At 51.7% G+C, this 15,447-nt stretch overlaps 2 long non-coding RNA genes across 2 annotated transcripts; one reads left to right on the forward strand and one right to left on the reverse strand.

Annotated features, from left to right (window-relative positions):
- Window positions 1-227: 227 nt before the first annotated feature.
- LOC122233588 lies at window positions 228-2,775 on the reverse strand. The gene is made up of 3 exons (XR_006211220.1): window positions 2,699-2,775; window positions 2,204-2,350; window positions 228-977 (listed from the first exon to the last, which is right to left on the reverse strand). It is a non-coding gene; the product is annotated as an uncharacterized LOC122233588 (long non-coding RNA).
- A 10,611-nt stretch (window positions 2,776-13,386) lies between these two features.
- LOC122233587 lies at window positions 13,387-14,974 on the forward strand. Its single transcript, XR_006211219.1, has 3 exons — window positions 13,387-13,598; window positions 14,279-14,383; window positions 14,899-14,974. It is a non-coding gene; the product is annotated as an uncharacterized LOC122233587 (long non-coding RNA).
- Window positions 14,975-15,447: the final 473 nt, after the last annotated feature.

A 15,447-nucleotide genomic window follows, 5' to 3' on the forward strand; every position in this document is an offset into this window, starting at 1 on the left:
ACACACAGAAAGCAAGGATGAGGGTGAGGAGAAGGGACTAGAAGAGCAGACAGGGATCAGATCCGCAGGATTAAAAAAAATTTTTTTTAATGTTTGTTTTTGACAAAGAGAGAGACAGAGCATGAGGGCGGGGAGGGGCAGAGAGACAGGGAGACACAGAATCCGAAGCAGACCCCAGGCTCCGAGCTGTCAGTACAGAGCCCGATGCGGGGCTCGAACTCACAGACCGTGAGATCATGACCTGAGCCAAAGTCGGACGCTCAATCGACTGAGCCACCCAGGCACCCCAGAGCCACAGGATCTTATGGGCCACCTTCTAATTGTAAGGAGCAGATCCACACGGTCTGATTGGACAACTGATAAACTACTTCTTACATTTTGTAAATGCTCTGTAACATTGCTGACTGCTAGTGGTTGAATCGGACACGCCCTTGGGAGATGAGGACGCCGGGCTCGTTCCTTGGTGCTGGAGAACTCTAAGAACCAGGGGTTTGCTAGAGGTGCTCAAAGTAGAGGCTGGTAAACCAGGCAGCCAGAAGCCCACCCCGTCTGTCTCTCGTCTTCCCTCTGTCCCACCCTCAGATCCGCTGCGTGTTTACAAGAAAGGCAGTGTGGTACGCTGGAAAGAGGAGCCTGAGGACGCGGGGAGAAACCTCAGTTTACCACCCGTGTTTGTCTCTGGCCTTGGGCACGCCCTTAATCAGCCCGAGCCGTGCTTCCCGCAACTGTGAAATGGAGGTGCCTCATCTCCCTGGCAGGCAGGGCTGTGTGCAGTGAGCGTGGCCGTTCAGCAAACGAGATGTGTTTTTCCTCACTCCCAACCCCGAGTCCCGAACCCCAGGGAAATTTCAAAACACGCCATCTTCTGCATAAAGTGTGAGAACCGGAGACTGGCGCGACCTTCTTTATCTTGACATGCCACTCTACTCGGAGAAAGTTCCCCCGTCTTAAGTAAGCCAGCAGTATCTTGGGTTAGACTGGTAAAATATAGGCAAAGAAACAAGAAAGTGAATATTTTCTTTTTCAAAAAGAAAATTCTCTGTAGGAAAAAAAAAAAAAAAGACCTGGGTTCCCCTGCTTAGGTCTGTGCTGACCTTTTCCTGCCTGTCTGTCTGTCTGTCTCTGTCTTTCTACTCAACAACAGGATGCCCTCCTTCCCCCCCCCCCCCGCCCCCCCCCCCCCCACTGGCTGCCACCGAGCGGAGCCGCTCTGTCTGCCGAGCTGTGCTCTGTTTAAAGGAACAGACACCCGTTTCTCACAGAGGAACCATTAGGTAAACAATAATATATTTTTTTAAGCCCAGAAAGTGGCTCAACACTCTCAGCATGGAGTGAATGTCTCTAGCATTCCCCAGCTAGTTTTAGGACAAAGGTCTCCAGGGGAAGGATGCCTCTTTTCTTTTCTTTAAAAAGAGTAAAAGAGGACAACAGGAAACCTTGGCTGAGCGGGGCGGGAGGCCTGAGGCCGGTAGGCAGGAGCCTTGTCTCGGCCTAAAGAACCCCCATAGGCTGCTCTCGGCACCCCTGGCCCGAATGGGCAGGAGAGGATGGGTGGCTTTCGCTCTGATACCCTCTCTCCCCTAAATGCACCTCCTGTTTGCTGAGCACTTCCAGGACTGTGCAAAGGCCCCTCTGACGTGACCTCAGTGCACCCCCCTAATGACACCCAGAGGTATGCATTAGTACCCCTACGTCACAGATGAGGAGACCAAGGCTCAGAAGGATAAAGTAATATGCCCGAGGTCAGAATTCACATCAGGACTCAAAGCCGAAACTCCGAAGTCCGTTTCTAAACAACATCGACTTCCTGGATCCAAGCTTTTTGAATAACTTGACCTCACCCCATTGCTTCCCAGGAGAGGGAAAGGACCCATTTTCTAGCCCCGGAGGAGTGCCCTGCTCTGGGTTACCAGCGGGGTCAGCAACAGGGCTGAGGTTCCCAGGGTCCTGACTCAAATCCCCAGGGCTGGCGGTTTCTTTCAATAAGAGAAAAATCCAGAGGTGCCGTCAGCACCACTGTCTCCTCGTGCGGATGCTCCACTCTGGGACTTGCCCCAGTGAGCTCTTCCCGCCCGCAACCCCCATCTCCACCCGTGGAGGCCGGAGACCCCGGCTGTGCACCCCTGTTCCCCTGTGTTCATGACAACAAAGAAATACAGCAAACCCTCTTATGCACAGTTTTGCTTTCTGCCCTGTCAGTTACCTGTGGTCAACGGTGGCTCGGAAACAGATGACCCTCCTTCCGAGGGAGCATCAGAAGGTCCACGGCAGCCTGCCCTGACGTCACTTCCTCTCATCACATGGGCACGTTATCATCTCACATCCTCACCAGAAGGGTGAGCGTAGTGCCCTAAGATATTTTGAGAGAGTCATATAGCTTTTATTACAGTATATTGTTGTAGCCGCTCTATTTTATTGTTAGTCCTTGCTGTGCGTCTCTTACTGCGCCTAATGCAGAAGTTAACCTTATCGTGGGGAGGCGCCCACGGCACAAAACAGTGTCTGTGGGGTTTGGCACTCTCTGTGGTTTCAGGCATCCACCGGGAGTCTTGGAACGTATCCCTGGTGGATAAGGCGGAACTACTGTAATTACCAGAAAAATAAAGCCACAGAATGTATTCTCAAGCTGAGTAGAAAGAAAATATATTTTTGGCTTCTTCAAAATATAGTGACGGTGCCCTGATGGGGGATAGGTCACCTGGCAGGGGTGTTGTGGGGTGGGAGGTGGCGTCCCACTGGCTCTGGGTGAAGGCAGACCTGGGCGGAGAAGAACTTGCTGGTGTGGGTCGGTGAGAAACCGCTTCCTGGCCATGATCTTTGTTTCCTCATGTGTCACATCTGTACTCCGGGGTTGATGTGGGGAAGAGGGGGTTATGGAAGGCTTCTCTGTGCCAGGTTGTCCTTCTCTCTCCGCGGCAACCCGCAGAAGGGCCGCATTACGGTTTTCACAACGAGGAAAGTGAGGCCAGAGGGGCTCGGCAGCCCTCCCGGGGTTGGCCTGGCTGCCCAGTGAGTGTTCCTCATCGGACCCCGTGAGAGCTACACTGCCTGTGGGTGAAATGTACCAGACACACCGCGCGGGCTCAGTGTGATTCACGTCGTTGGTTCCTTGCCTCCAAGGGCACGTCACAGATGGAAGGCCTGGCTGGTAGGCTTCACGGTAGCTCGATGGTAAGCCAGGCAGAGGGTTTTAAAGCTTCGGTGGAGATAGGGGGGTTTTGACGCTTTGCTGCGCCCTGTGAGATGAGACATGGCGCTGAAGGGTGTCATCTTTGTGAAGTATTTGCTCCCTACGCAGACAAGGGAAAACCAAGTTCCTGCACTGGCCTGGAGGAAGGAGGGGCAGGACGGAGCCGGGGTGGGGGGAAGCGTTCTTGCAGTCAGTAGTCTGAAACCGAGACCTGGAGCTCGAGGAGCGCCTCCTAGCGGCAGGAGCCGAGCCCAGCTCTTCTCAGCCGGCTGCCGCTTCCAGGACAACAGTGGCACCGCTGGGTGTGACAGCTGTGTCCTCCAGATAGCTTCTTGACCCTGCTCTCCATGCCCGGGAGGCTGGACTCCTGGGCTTGTCTGAGATACTAGCAGGACATCAGAGGCCCAGAAGAGAGAGGTTGGGGGATTTCCTCCCTCCCCTCGGTGCTGCAGCTCTGTGTCCCTGCAGTGGCAGGCCCTAGCGACGGGCCCTTCCATTGCCTCCAGCTCTTACCAGGGCCTCAGTCCTGGGGGAGGTAACAGCTTTCTTCCTTCACTAGGCTCTCTTCAAATCTCCCTGCAGAGTATGCCTTCTGTTCCCTGCAGCCCCCCTGCGTGGAGACTGCAAGGTGCTTCTTCCTCCGGTTGGCAGAGGGGGAGGCTGAGGCCCGGCATAATAGATCTTGCCAAGGCCAGAGGGCTCATGAGGGCAGAGAGAGGACCCAAGCTAGAATCTTCCCAAATCCACCCCCCATCGCAGAGAGGCTGGCTAACAGGGAGACTTGGCGAGGACTGCACGGGGATCCCCTTTGTTACTTCCGAAGCCAGCTCCTGGGTGTGGGGGAGGGTTGAGGGAGCACGTGGGGTGGGAGGTCAGCCCGACCGGCCATGTGTCTTCACCGTAAGTGACCTGTGCCGCAGACAGATCCAATCGCTCCGCCTGACCGACGGATTCTTCTATGAGCTAAGCTGGGAGACGGCAGGGCACTATTCCCTGAACCCACTTTCCAGCTGGGGACACTGAGGCTCCGAGAGCTGCAGAGCTGCCCGGAGGGCGGCAGGGGACTTGCAGAGGGAGGTGTTGCTGCTCCGGAGGCTCAGCTCCAATGGGGCTTGTAACGTTTGCCCTGAGAGCCACCAGCTGAGATGAGCAGGTACCCTGTCAAGGACCACCTAAAGCTCTGACAGATGGGAAGAAGGGAAAAGACAGGAGGGAGGGAGGGAGAGTCAGCATTTTGGGGAACAAATGTGATAAGAGGCTAGACCCTCAGCTACCTCACTGTGTCGGCTTGACCACCGTTTATGATGACATGCGTTGTCCAGATGACGAAACACTGACTGAATAGGTTGAGTAACGTTGCCCAGCTCATCAGTGGCAGGGCTGGGAGTGTAGTTTCAGTCTGTCTGACCCCAGAACCTTCTGTATGCGTCAGCAACATTGCCTGTGCCCAAGAGAAATAAAAAGAGAGGAGGGAGGGAAGACTGAGAAAAGCGAGAGAAAGCCACTAGCTGCTGGACTAGAGGCCCTAGGGGAGGTGCTGGAACATTGCGGTGAAATGGTGGGTTCTGGAGGCAGGCTGCCTGGATTCAAATCCCCACGTCTCTACCTACCAGCTGTGTGATAGTTGGATATGTTACTTAACTTTTCGGAGCTGCTTTTCTTCACGTGTAAACAGAGATAATAGCACCTGTGCTGGCCTGGGCCTGTTGGCCTTGATAATCCCTCTGTACCTTCCCCCTGCTCGGCATCGAAGAGGGACTGACCCTTGTGGTTGCCAGCCTCCAGGAAGGTTTAACCAAGGGAAGGGACTGACAGAAGCTCGGTGAGCAGGGTTGGAGAGGCCAGAGTGTTCTTTCTCTCCCACACTGCCTCTGGTCTCTGGAAGCGGCTCCTTCTCCTTCATGGTGTTTACCCTTGCTGCACAGGGCCGCTGTGATTCTGGCTTCTGGATGATCCCAAAGCCGTAACACCCGCTCTCTCTGTCTGCCCAGCCGTAGCTGGGGGCGGCGTAGAAGCTTCTTCCTGTTGCTGCCCTCTGATGTTTGGCCTCTCTGCTCTTCCAGCCCTAAGAAAGCCAATTCTCTGTATTACATTTTTCTATTCGAAGGACTCAGGGTGATTTCTCTTTTCCTAATTGCTACCGCATACGGTTGATGTGAGAATTCAAGAAGTTAATCAACACCCAAGCACTCAACACATGTTAGCCTCCAGTCTCGTCATTGCCGAGGCCCCGGATTGTCCAGCCCGGCTCACGTGTTTCCGAACCGTAGGCTCCTCTGTGGCTCTCTCCCCCTGGGGGCGGAATACTCTCTGCGTCCATTTGTCTCCCTTCGCCTAAGCACCAATTCCAGCCAGTCACCTGCGCTGTCTGCACCCCGCGCGGCAGGTGTTATTATTCCCATTTTACAGATGGGGAAACAGGCTCCGAACCATGGTAGCTGTTTGCTCGAGGCCTGGGGCGGGGTGGAGATTCAAACTCAGGTTTGTGAGATACCATAGCTGGAGTCCTCACCGCCATGTGGGGCCGTGGAGAAGCTGCAGGCCCATTTTCCATGAGTCAGAAGGGAAGCTGGGTTGTGTTCCTGAACTTTCTTGTAGAGTTTCCCTCTGGATGCTGCTAGCACTAACAGCCAGGTTGTGTGTGTGGGGGGGAGTGTGGGTGGGTGTTGAGGGTTCTCTCTTCCTCCCCTAGATCCTGCTGGAGCTGATCTGACCCTTGCCACCTGTGGTAAGGGAAATACCGGATCTTGACCTAGAGTCTTTACGGGTTAGCTGAGGGCGCCCCTCCCTGAGGTGGGGGTACAGGAGGGCGCCATACTAGGAAGGAGGAACTAAGAAGGGGTTTCTCTTTTACCAGAATCCTGGTAGCCACATTTGTGGACGTGGAAAGACACCCAGAGTCTGTTGTGCTGTGAGAAAAGCTGGCTGGAGGACTGCATGTTGACGACGAGCCTATCTGTGCAGAGCTGGGCACGTGTGCATGTCTGTGAGTAGACAGGTGCCTGGGAGCCGCACGGGCACACACGGAAACTAGCTCTCTGTGGCAGGGGGGATTTTGCATTTTTTAAACGTTTTTAAACGTTCCTGCATGATTTGACTCTTTTGCCAATCAGTAGTGAGTCGATACCCTTTTATTAAAAGAAAGAAAGCCCCTCAAGGGTTTCCACCTTAAAACTCCAGGAGTGGACTTACGTGGATCCTGAGAAACTTAACAGAAACCCATGGGGGAGGGGAAGAAAAAAAAAAAAGGTTAGAGTGGGAGAGAACCAAAGCATAAGAGACTTAAAAACTGAGAACAAACTGAGGGTTGATGGGGGGTGGGAGGGAGGGGAGGGTAGGTGATGGGCATTGAAGAGGGCATCTTTTGGGATGCACAGGGTTTGTATGGAAACCAATTTGACAGTAAATTTCATATATTAAAAAAACAAACAAAACAAACAAACAAACAAAAAAACCATCCAGGAGTGGAAAACAGAGAAGACGTAGTAGATGCGTGCCTGCTTGCAGTGTCCTCAGCCAGGAAGGTCTCAGGGAAGTAAGTTGCCACTCAAGGCAAGGACAAAAGGCTAGGACTTTCTTCTTTTTTCAGAAAAGGGGATGTGATCAAGCATTTGGGCTGAGGGAAGGTGCCCACGGCTGGGGAAACGACACGGATAGCAGAGGGGGGTGTGCTCCTTGGTGGGACAAGGGCTTAGGGAGGTGGGGGTGGGGTGGAATCTTGGCACAGGTGGTGGGATTAGCCCCGGACAGGGGGAGGAGGACCCCTTGCACGCAGCAGGAAGGGCAGTGTAAGTGGGCAAAGGTCGTAGGTGGGGTGGCAGGAAGGCGAGGGCGTCCTTTCCTGATTGCCTCTATTTTCTCTGCGAAGTAGGAGGTGAGGTCATCCCGTGAGAGTGAGACGGTCAGCATCCCAGGCTGGGGGCTCGCGGGGCCAAGGGAGGTTTGGAAGGTGCTGTGGGGGATCGAAGAAGGGCTGGCTTGTGGGGACCAGTGGAGGGACGGTCAATCTCTGTTGAGGACAGCTGCTGTTAGAGACCTTTCGTCTGGACCTCGTCCAAACGTCTTTCTCTAGTGGAATTCCGGTGTCTGGAGCTGGCGATGGAAAGGGCACATTGGTAGGTTGACTACACAGCTTTGAGGCTTTATGGGTTGATGTGACTGGGGGACAAGGTGGGGAAGGGTTGGCAGTGTCTGCAGGAGAGTGGGTTAAATGAGGAATCATGACCCTTGGGCCACCTAGGAAGGGAGGGAACTCAGCGTGTAGGAGAGAGAAGTCTCAAAGAGAACAAAGGCTGGGCTCTGAAGGAGTAGATGGACGGGAGGAGGGTGTCTGCTGTGGCAGGGGATGAGGTGCTGGTGTGGGCGGTGGCAGCTTCCCGAGTGACCGTGGGGGAGGGAGTGGAAATGGACAGGAGTCAAAGTCCTTGAATGGAGGCCAGGGTGAAGGACGGGCCATCCCCGTGTTGAGGTGGAACTTGGAACGGAGAGGGAAAAGTAGGAGCTAGGAGCCTCAGGGAATGGATGTCAGGGAGGGACTGGGTGGTGGCGAGATCAAAGCCGTGAGAGGAGATGGGGAGGCTCAGGATGGCCAGAAAGAGACGTTTTTGTTCAAGGTGGGAAGAGCAAGACAGATGAAGTCTGGAAGGTGAACGTGTGGGAAAAAGACCAGGTCCTGGGTCCCGGAATGTCACCGGGGAGCCTGGAGGCCACGAAGCACGCTTCGCAGTGGGGGGAAATCGAGACAAGAGGAGAGGACGTGCGATGCTCATGGCTAATTAGCAGCAGAGACCATGTGCTCTAACACTAGGCGAGAGCCTCTTTCCTGTACTGAGATCACAGAACCACGAGCCTTTAGTGCTGAAAGTCATCCCGAGAAGGCATCTGTAGGCCAATCCTTAGGTTCTAAAGCCGAGCAAACAGCAAATTGGGAAAGTTCAGTGAAGCTTAGCAGAGCTGGGACCAAACCCAGGTGTCCTGACCCACGGTTTGTGCCCGGTGCTGGCGTGGGATGGGGGAGAGAGTGGGTCCGAAAGGGAACGCAGAAGGTAGAGCGTATGGATGTGTAAGGGGGTGCGTGCACGCACGCATGCACGTGTGAATTCACACGCACAGGTCTGTATTTGTAAGAAAGCTGGAACCAGGACTATGTTTCTCTTTCCCAAGAAAAACACGTGGCTGCCTTTGGAAAAGGTGTCAGTCAATGCTTTTCTTTGCCAGGAGTGGCGACGGGAGAAATGAGTCACCCCATCCCGTATCTCCTGATTCCGGAGGATGCACACTGGGGAGGCAGCTCCGAGTATGCTTTGTGACCTCACGGGGCACCAGAGCTGCCTGCGTGTGGCCGTACCTGCTCGAACCAGCAGGCTTGCAGGCCCACACTTCCCCTGGTGTGCCAGGGGAACACCAGGACGCCCACGCTGGGCACACGTGCTTGGTCAGGCCTTGTGGTAGTCTGCTGGGCTGGCCCTAAGGTACCACAGACTGGCGGGGGGCGGGGGCGCTTACACAACAGAAGCTTATTTTCTCCCAGTTCTGGAGGCTGCAAGTTTGAGACCAAGATGGCAGGGTTGCTTTCTTCTGAGGCCTCTCTCCTTGGCTTGTAGATGCCCATCTCCCTGTGTCTTCACACAGTCTGTCCCCTGTGTGTGTCTGTGTCCTAATCTCTCCTGATAACGAGACCAGTCGTATTGGGTCAGGGCTTACCCTAATGACCTCATTTTACCTTAATCACCTCTTTAAAGACCCTATCTCTGGGCGCCTGGGTTTAGCGGGTTAAGAGTCTCTGGCTCAGGTCATGATCTCACAGTTTGTGAATTCAAGCCCCGCGCCGGGCTCTGTGCTGACAGCTGGGAGCCTGGAGGCTGCTTCGGGTTCTGTGCCTCCCTCTCTCTCTGCCCCTCCCCTGCTCGTGTTCTACCTCTGTCTCTCTCTCGAAAATAAATAAACATTCAAATTAAGCCTTAAATAAAAGAAAAGAAAAGAAAAGAAAAGAAAAGAAAAGAAAAGAAAAGAAAAGAAAAAAGAAAAGACCCTATCTCCGCATACAGTCATGTCCTGAGGTCCTCGAGGTTAGGACTTCAACATTCAATTTTGAGGGACAAAATTTAACCCCAAACAGGATTATTTTGGTGGCAAGGCACAGAACCCCACTCAAGTTAACCAAGTAAAAAGAGGGTTTATTTGTAAGGATGAGGCCACTCAAGGGGACTGTGAACTAGAAAGCAACTCTTTCCATTTCATTCCTTCCTGAGGTGGTGGTTTTAAACTATGGTCACAAGTTCTTTGACACCCCGCTGCCATAGAGAGGTGGGTTCTATATCCCGCCTCTTGAATCTGGGTGGGCTTATGACTGTTTTGACCAATACAGCATAGTGGAAACGATGCTATGCCACTTCTAAGGCTCCATCACGAAAGGCCATGCAGCTTCCAGCTCGTTCACTGAAATACTCACTCTTGGGGCCTTGACCTGCCTGTAAGAAATCCAATGACCCGGGGGCGACTGAGTGGCTCAGTGGGGTAAGCATCCTACTCTTGATTTCAGCCCACGTCATGAGCCCCATGTCGTCAGGCTCCATGTGTTGACAACGAGAAGCCTGCTTGGGATTCTCTCTCTCCTTCTTTCTCTGTCCCTCCTCTGCTCATGCTTCTCTTCCTGTCTCTCAAGATAAGTAAATAAACTTTAAAAAGGAAAAAAAAAAAAAGAAAGAAACGAAACCCACTGACCTCGAAAGGCCATGCTGGAGACACCATAGTTAGGCATTCTGGTTTACAGAATGATATATGATATATGACAGGATGGTTGTTGTGTTGAACCACTAAGTTTTGGAGTAGTTTGGTGTGCAGATAGATAAGCAGAGCACCGGAAGTCTGCTTTTTTCTGCTTTTCTTACCTATGGGTTTTTCCTATTTGCTCACATTTCCTGCTCCCCTGTAAATTACCTGCCCAACTTTTTGCTCTAGTCCCGACATCTCTGGGATTAGAGTCTCCCTATTAGTCAAAACGCTGGAGAACCTGATCGGCCAAGACCAGGGACAGGGCCATGTGTTATGGGGAATAGGTCACGGCTCTTGGAGGTTGGGGCCCAGCAGACCCAGAACCTCATCTACAGTGTCCACTTCCACGGCCCGTCTGAGTCTGGCCCATGAGAAGTTGCTACCTCAGGCCTCTCTGAGAATGTACTGCCCTTAGACCGCAGCAGGCTCTTCCAACTCAGAATCACGTGGTCAGCTTTAAGAAGGAAGAGGGCCCTGTGATCAGCCAGTTTATTCTCTGATCTAAACGGGAATTCCTTTGATGACGTCAGAAAGATGAAATCTCCATAGCCTCTTTTTGATATTCTCCGGGCTGGAATTCATCAGGCCAGCTTATCAGGTAGCACATTGCCATCCTGCCTTCTGCTTGTTCAAAACGTTCCGCAGGTGGGGATAAGACTGCTTTCCCCCGTCTCTTATTCGTTAGGCTTTGTTTGTCCTGTCCTCAGCATCATGTGAGTAGACGATTCCCTCTTTTAGCAGCAAATCTTTGAAATACTTGAATCCTTCATTTTAAAGTTTAATTCTTATTTACTTACTTACCTACTTACTTATTACTTTTGATTTTAGAGAGAGAGAGAGACCATGAGCGGGGGAGAGGGGGAGAGGGAGAGACAGAGAATCTTAAGGAGGCTCCATGCTCAGTGTGGAATCTGATGTGGGGCTTGATCCCATGATCACCCTGGGATCGTGACCTGAGCTGAAATCAAGAGGTGGACGCTCAGCCGACTGAGCCACCCAGGTGCCCCTAAGTTTTGTTTTTTGTTTTTTTTTTTTAGTGGAGTATAGTCGACACACAATGTTACATTAGTTTCAGATGTATGACATAGAGGTTGGACAAGCCTATAGTTATGCTGTGCTCACCACAAGTGCAGCTTCCATCTGTGAGTACACAACACTATCATGATAGCATTGACTCCATTCCCTGTGCGGTGCCTTTCACCCCTATGACCTATTCATTCCATAGCTGGAAGCCTGTATCTCCCACTCCCCTTCACCCATTTTGCCCTTCCCTCCACCCCTTCCCTCTGGCAACCACCAGTTCGTTCTTTGTAAAGTTTTATCTCTTCGTAGCAAACCTGGGACTCAGGAATAATTATCAGAATGTGTGACCAGAGAGGAGGAGGGGGAGAGAAGCTGATTCGATCTCACTAGGAATCGAATGAGTGCGGATAGGGATTGAGTTCACTTTCTCAACTGCAAATTCTTTTTGATCATATACCTGTTCTTCAGAAAAATGTCTGGCTTCCCCACCCCCCCCGCCCTTTCTTTAAAAAAAATTTTTTTTTTAATGTTTATTTATTTTTGAGAGAGACAGAGTATGAACGGGGCGAGGGAGGGGGGCGGGCAGAGAGAGAGGGAGACACAGAATCCGAAGCAGGCTCCAGGCTCTCAACTGTCAGCACAGAGCCTGATGCGGGGCTTGAACCCATGAGCTGTGAGATCATGACCTGAGCCGAAGCCGAACGCTCAACCGACTGAGCCACCCAGGCGCCCCTAACGATACTCTCCCCCCTTTCCTGTGTTAGCTTTGTAGGGCTGTCATAACATGACCACAAACTGGGTGGCTTAAAGCAACAGGAATTTATTCTGTCACAGTCATGGAGGTCTGAAGGGCGTTGGTAGGGTTGGTTCCTCCTGGATGCTTTGAGGGAGGATCCATTCGGTGCCTCTCTCCTAGCTTCCGACAGTCCTGGCAATGTTTGGTGTTCTTCAGTTTGCAGACGTGAGCATCACCCAGTCTCCACCTCTGTCTTCGCTGGATGTTCTTCCCCATGTCCTCTGTGTCTATCTATGTCTAAGTTTTCCTCTTCTTCTAAGGATATCAGACATCGGATCAGGGCCCACCCTAATCCAGTATGACTTCATCTTAACTAATTAAATGTGCAAAGACTCTAATTACAAATAAGGTTGTCTTCTGAGCTTCCAGGTGAACATGAATATTTTGGGGACACCCTTCGACCCAGTATATTTTCTTTCCTTCCTTTCCTGTCTCCCTTCCATCTTTCTTTCCTTTGTTCCTCCCTCTCTCGTCTTCTTTTTCTCCTTCCATCCATATCTCCTTCCTCAAGCACAATATAAACACCCGGTGTACTCAGAGGGGGCGCCGTGCCTGGGGGAGCACGTGTATAATTTGGTGGGGGGTCAGAACACTTTCAGAAAGCAGGGACCATGTTGCCGCTTGTAGAAGACCAGCAAATCACTCAGTGCTAACATCTTTATTAGATGTTTTAGCAAGTGATACTCAAGAAGAAGGAGAAGGAAGAGGAGGCAGGTAAGAGGAAAAATACAGGTCGTGAGCTGAAGTGACTCCGACACTTGAGTCTGGGGAGCTCAGGTGGAGGTGAGAGGCTGTCCTCTCTAGGAATGAAGACGAGTCAAGCAACAGGGATGCCTGCCTTTGTCTGAGATTCTCTCACGGCCACGCTCCGTATGAAAGCCGTGTTGAATCCCTCTAGACTGATGCTGGCCCGTAATGGCCACGAGCCACAGCGAAATGAGAATGAGCTCCAAGTGCAAAATACACACCAGACTTCAGATACTTAAGTATGAAAACAAAGAATGTAAAATATCACATGAATAATTTTTGCATTGATTACATTCTAAAACAATATTTTGGATATAAGGGGGTTATACGAAGTGTATTATGGAAATCAATTTCACCTGTTGGCTTTTTATTTTTTAAAAATGTGGCTACTAGAAAATTTCAAGGGACATATGTGGCTCACTTATCTTTCTACTGGGTAGTGCTGTTATGGGTCCAGAGTAACATGGTATAAAGCTTATCTGCAGGGTGTGAACGTTGGCTTCGCCATTGACAAAGTGTATGCTCCTGGGCAAGACGCTTTGCTTCTCTGGGCTTTGTTTTTCTCCCCTATGGAATGGGGATGACGTGATCATGATTCCTAGCCCACCTCCCTCCGGAGGTCCCTGTGAGCATCAAAGGAGAGAATGCATGTGAGGAGGCTTCATGACTGTAAAAGGCAGACAAATGTGTTCTTAAATTTTTTTTTTAAATGTTTATTCATTTTCTGAGAGACAGAGAGAGACAGAGCATGAGTGGGAAAGGGACAGAGAGAGGGAGACCCAGAATCTGAAGACAGGCTCCAGGCTCTGAGTAGCCGTCAGCACAGAGCCCGACGTGGGGCTCGAACTCACGAACCGCGAGATCATGACCTGAGCCGAAGTCGGACGCTCAACCGACTGAGCCACCCGGACGCCCCAGACAAATGTGTTCTGATCAGCATCAGCTGCCGTAGCAACAATGACATCTACATCAACACCGCCACCATCACCACCATCACCGTGAGGATTGCCTCCTCTTTCAGCCAAGAGACTCAGGCCGCCGGGGCAGGAGCATAATACCAGACCCAGGGTAAAACACAGCCCACAAGAATTTCTGCTTTCAGCTCTTCCCAAACCCTGTGGCTGGATCGTAAGTGACTTGCCCTCTGCCAGCTGCCAACAGGGCTTTTGTCTGCTCGGAGGGGGTGGGGTGGGGCAGGTCTCTGAGAAAAATACGCCGTCCACCTAGTACTTCTCAATCAATATGGCGTTTATGCATGCTTTTGGATTAGAATAAGCCATCCCACTTTTTTTTTTTTTTTAAAGCATTTCTGTTGCATCAGACCACCAAAGCATTTCCCCTCTCTTTTTTTGGCCACCAAATATTTTTATGATTTTCCACATAAACAGCTAGGGAAAATGCTAGCAGCCACTCAGGCGGCAGTGGCAGGCACACTGTCTCCCATGAGAGTAGGGGATTAAAAAAAAAAAAAAGACAAAAACGCAACAACAACAAGACCAATGCCTAGGGGGGGTGGGGGTGGCAAGGGAGAGGTAGTTGGTCTAAGATACAAGGATTTCTATGAATTCTTCTTGGGAATTCTGGGATAATAAACTAGCAGTCACCCTGTGGCTTCAGGCAGTGATGCTCTCACTTTTGAAAGAGTGAAATATTTGCAGATGGAATTAGGCATTGGTGAGGTCAGGAGGTGGGTGGGAGCGACCCCACCCATCTGAGACCTGCCTCCTTCTGGTCCCCTCTCTTCCCAGCCTGACTTGGTGCCCCTCCCCCTCCCCTCACTAAGCGAGAATCACCGTAAGGTTGGGGGACCTGCCTCCTGAAGGAGACTGGGTGCAGATGGCCACAAGCTCATGGTAACTATTGATTATTTGGTCTTTTTTTTCCTCTCTTATTTCCATCCCCGGCCAGCTTTCCCAGAGACATAGCGGGGCCTCTCGTAGCCAGCCAGCTGCTCTGTGCTGAGAGATTTAAAATCCCGCAATTGATTCTGACTGTGTCCAGAACAATAGGCGTCTGAATCTGATTTATTAATCTTCTGGGGAGTGAGGGAGGCGGGCTTCATGTCCAGGCTGTTTACTGCGATGACAATGAGCAGGGCTCGGACTTGCACTTCAGCCGGGTTCATTATGGGCCGAGGCCCCGGGAGCAGCAGGCAGGGGACACTTCCAACCTGAGTGAAGCTGTGAGGACCCACCGCACAGAATCAAGGGGGAGGTGTGGAGGGAGCAGTAGGAGGGGCAGGGTTGATTTAGGGAAGATCCCCAAATGGGTCACCGTGAGTGTCTTCCTGGGGGGTGGTGGGCGTGGCTCCCAGTGGATGTGTGGTACAGTTCATCCCATTATCTCCGTTTTGTGGTTGAACCTGTAGGTCTCTGGAAGACAGAAACTGGCTACCCGGGGCTAATGCCTTCCTTCTCAAAAGCCGAGGGCTGGCCGACAGGGCCTCTGAGGAGGTTGAGGGGCACGTGGCTAAAGGCATATCCTCAGCCCTGAAAAATCCGGATCAAGGAGACATGGTGTCACCTCAGCATGGGCCACTAGACTGGATGACTGGGCACTCGGCAGGCATGTGGTCACGAAGCAAACCATCTCACCCCATGAAGAGGTGACGATCCTTTAGTATTCGAAAGTTTGCAAACGGAAGACAGAAAGAAACCAACGCAGACCAATGGTTGAGAGAACTGGCTTTCCAATTGGATTGCTTGGGTCCCAATCCTAATTCTGCCGCCTATTGGCTGTGCAATGTGGGATCCTCCAAAAGCCTCAGTTCCTCCAACTCTGAAATAGAGGAGAAGAACCTATTCTGTGGGGTTGCTTATGAGGATTAAGTGAAATAATGCATGCAGAGCTCCTAGTACAAAATAAGACCCGAATAACATTTGCCGTCACCCTTGGTGGCATCCTCATTGTCATTGTT

Source organism: Panthera tigris, chromosome E1 (genome assembly GCF_018350195.1).
Source record: "Panthera tigris isolate Pti1 chromosome E1, P.tigris_Pti1_mat1.1, whole genome shotgun sequence".
Lineage (NCBI taxonomy): Eukaryota > Metazoa > Chordata > Mammalia > Carnivora > Felidae > Panthera > Panthera tigris.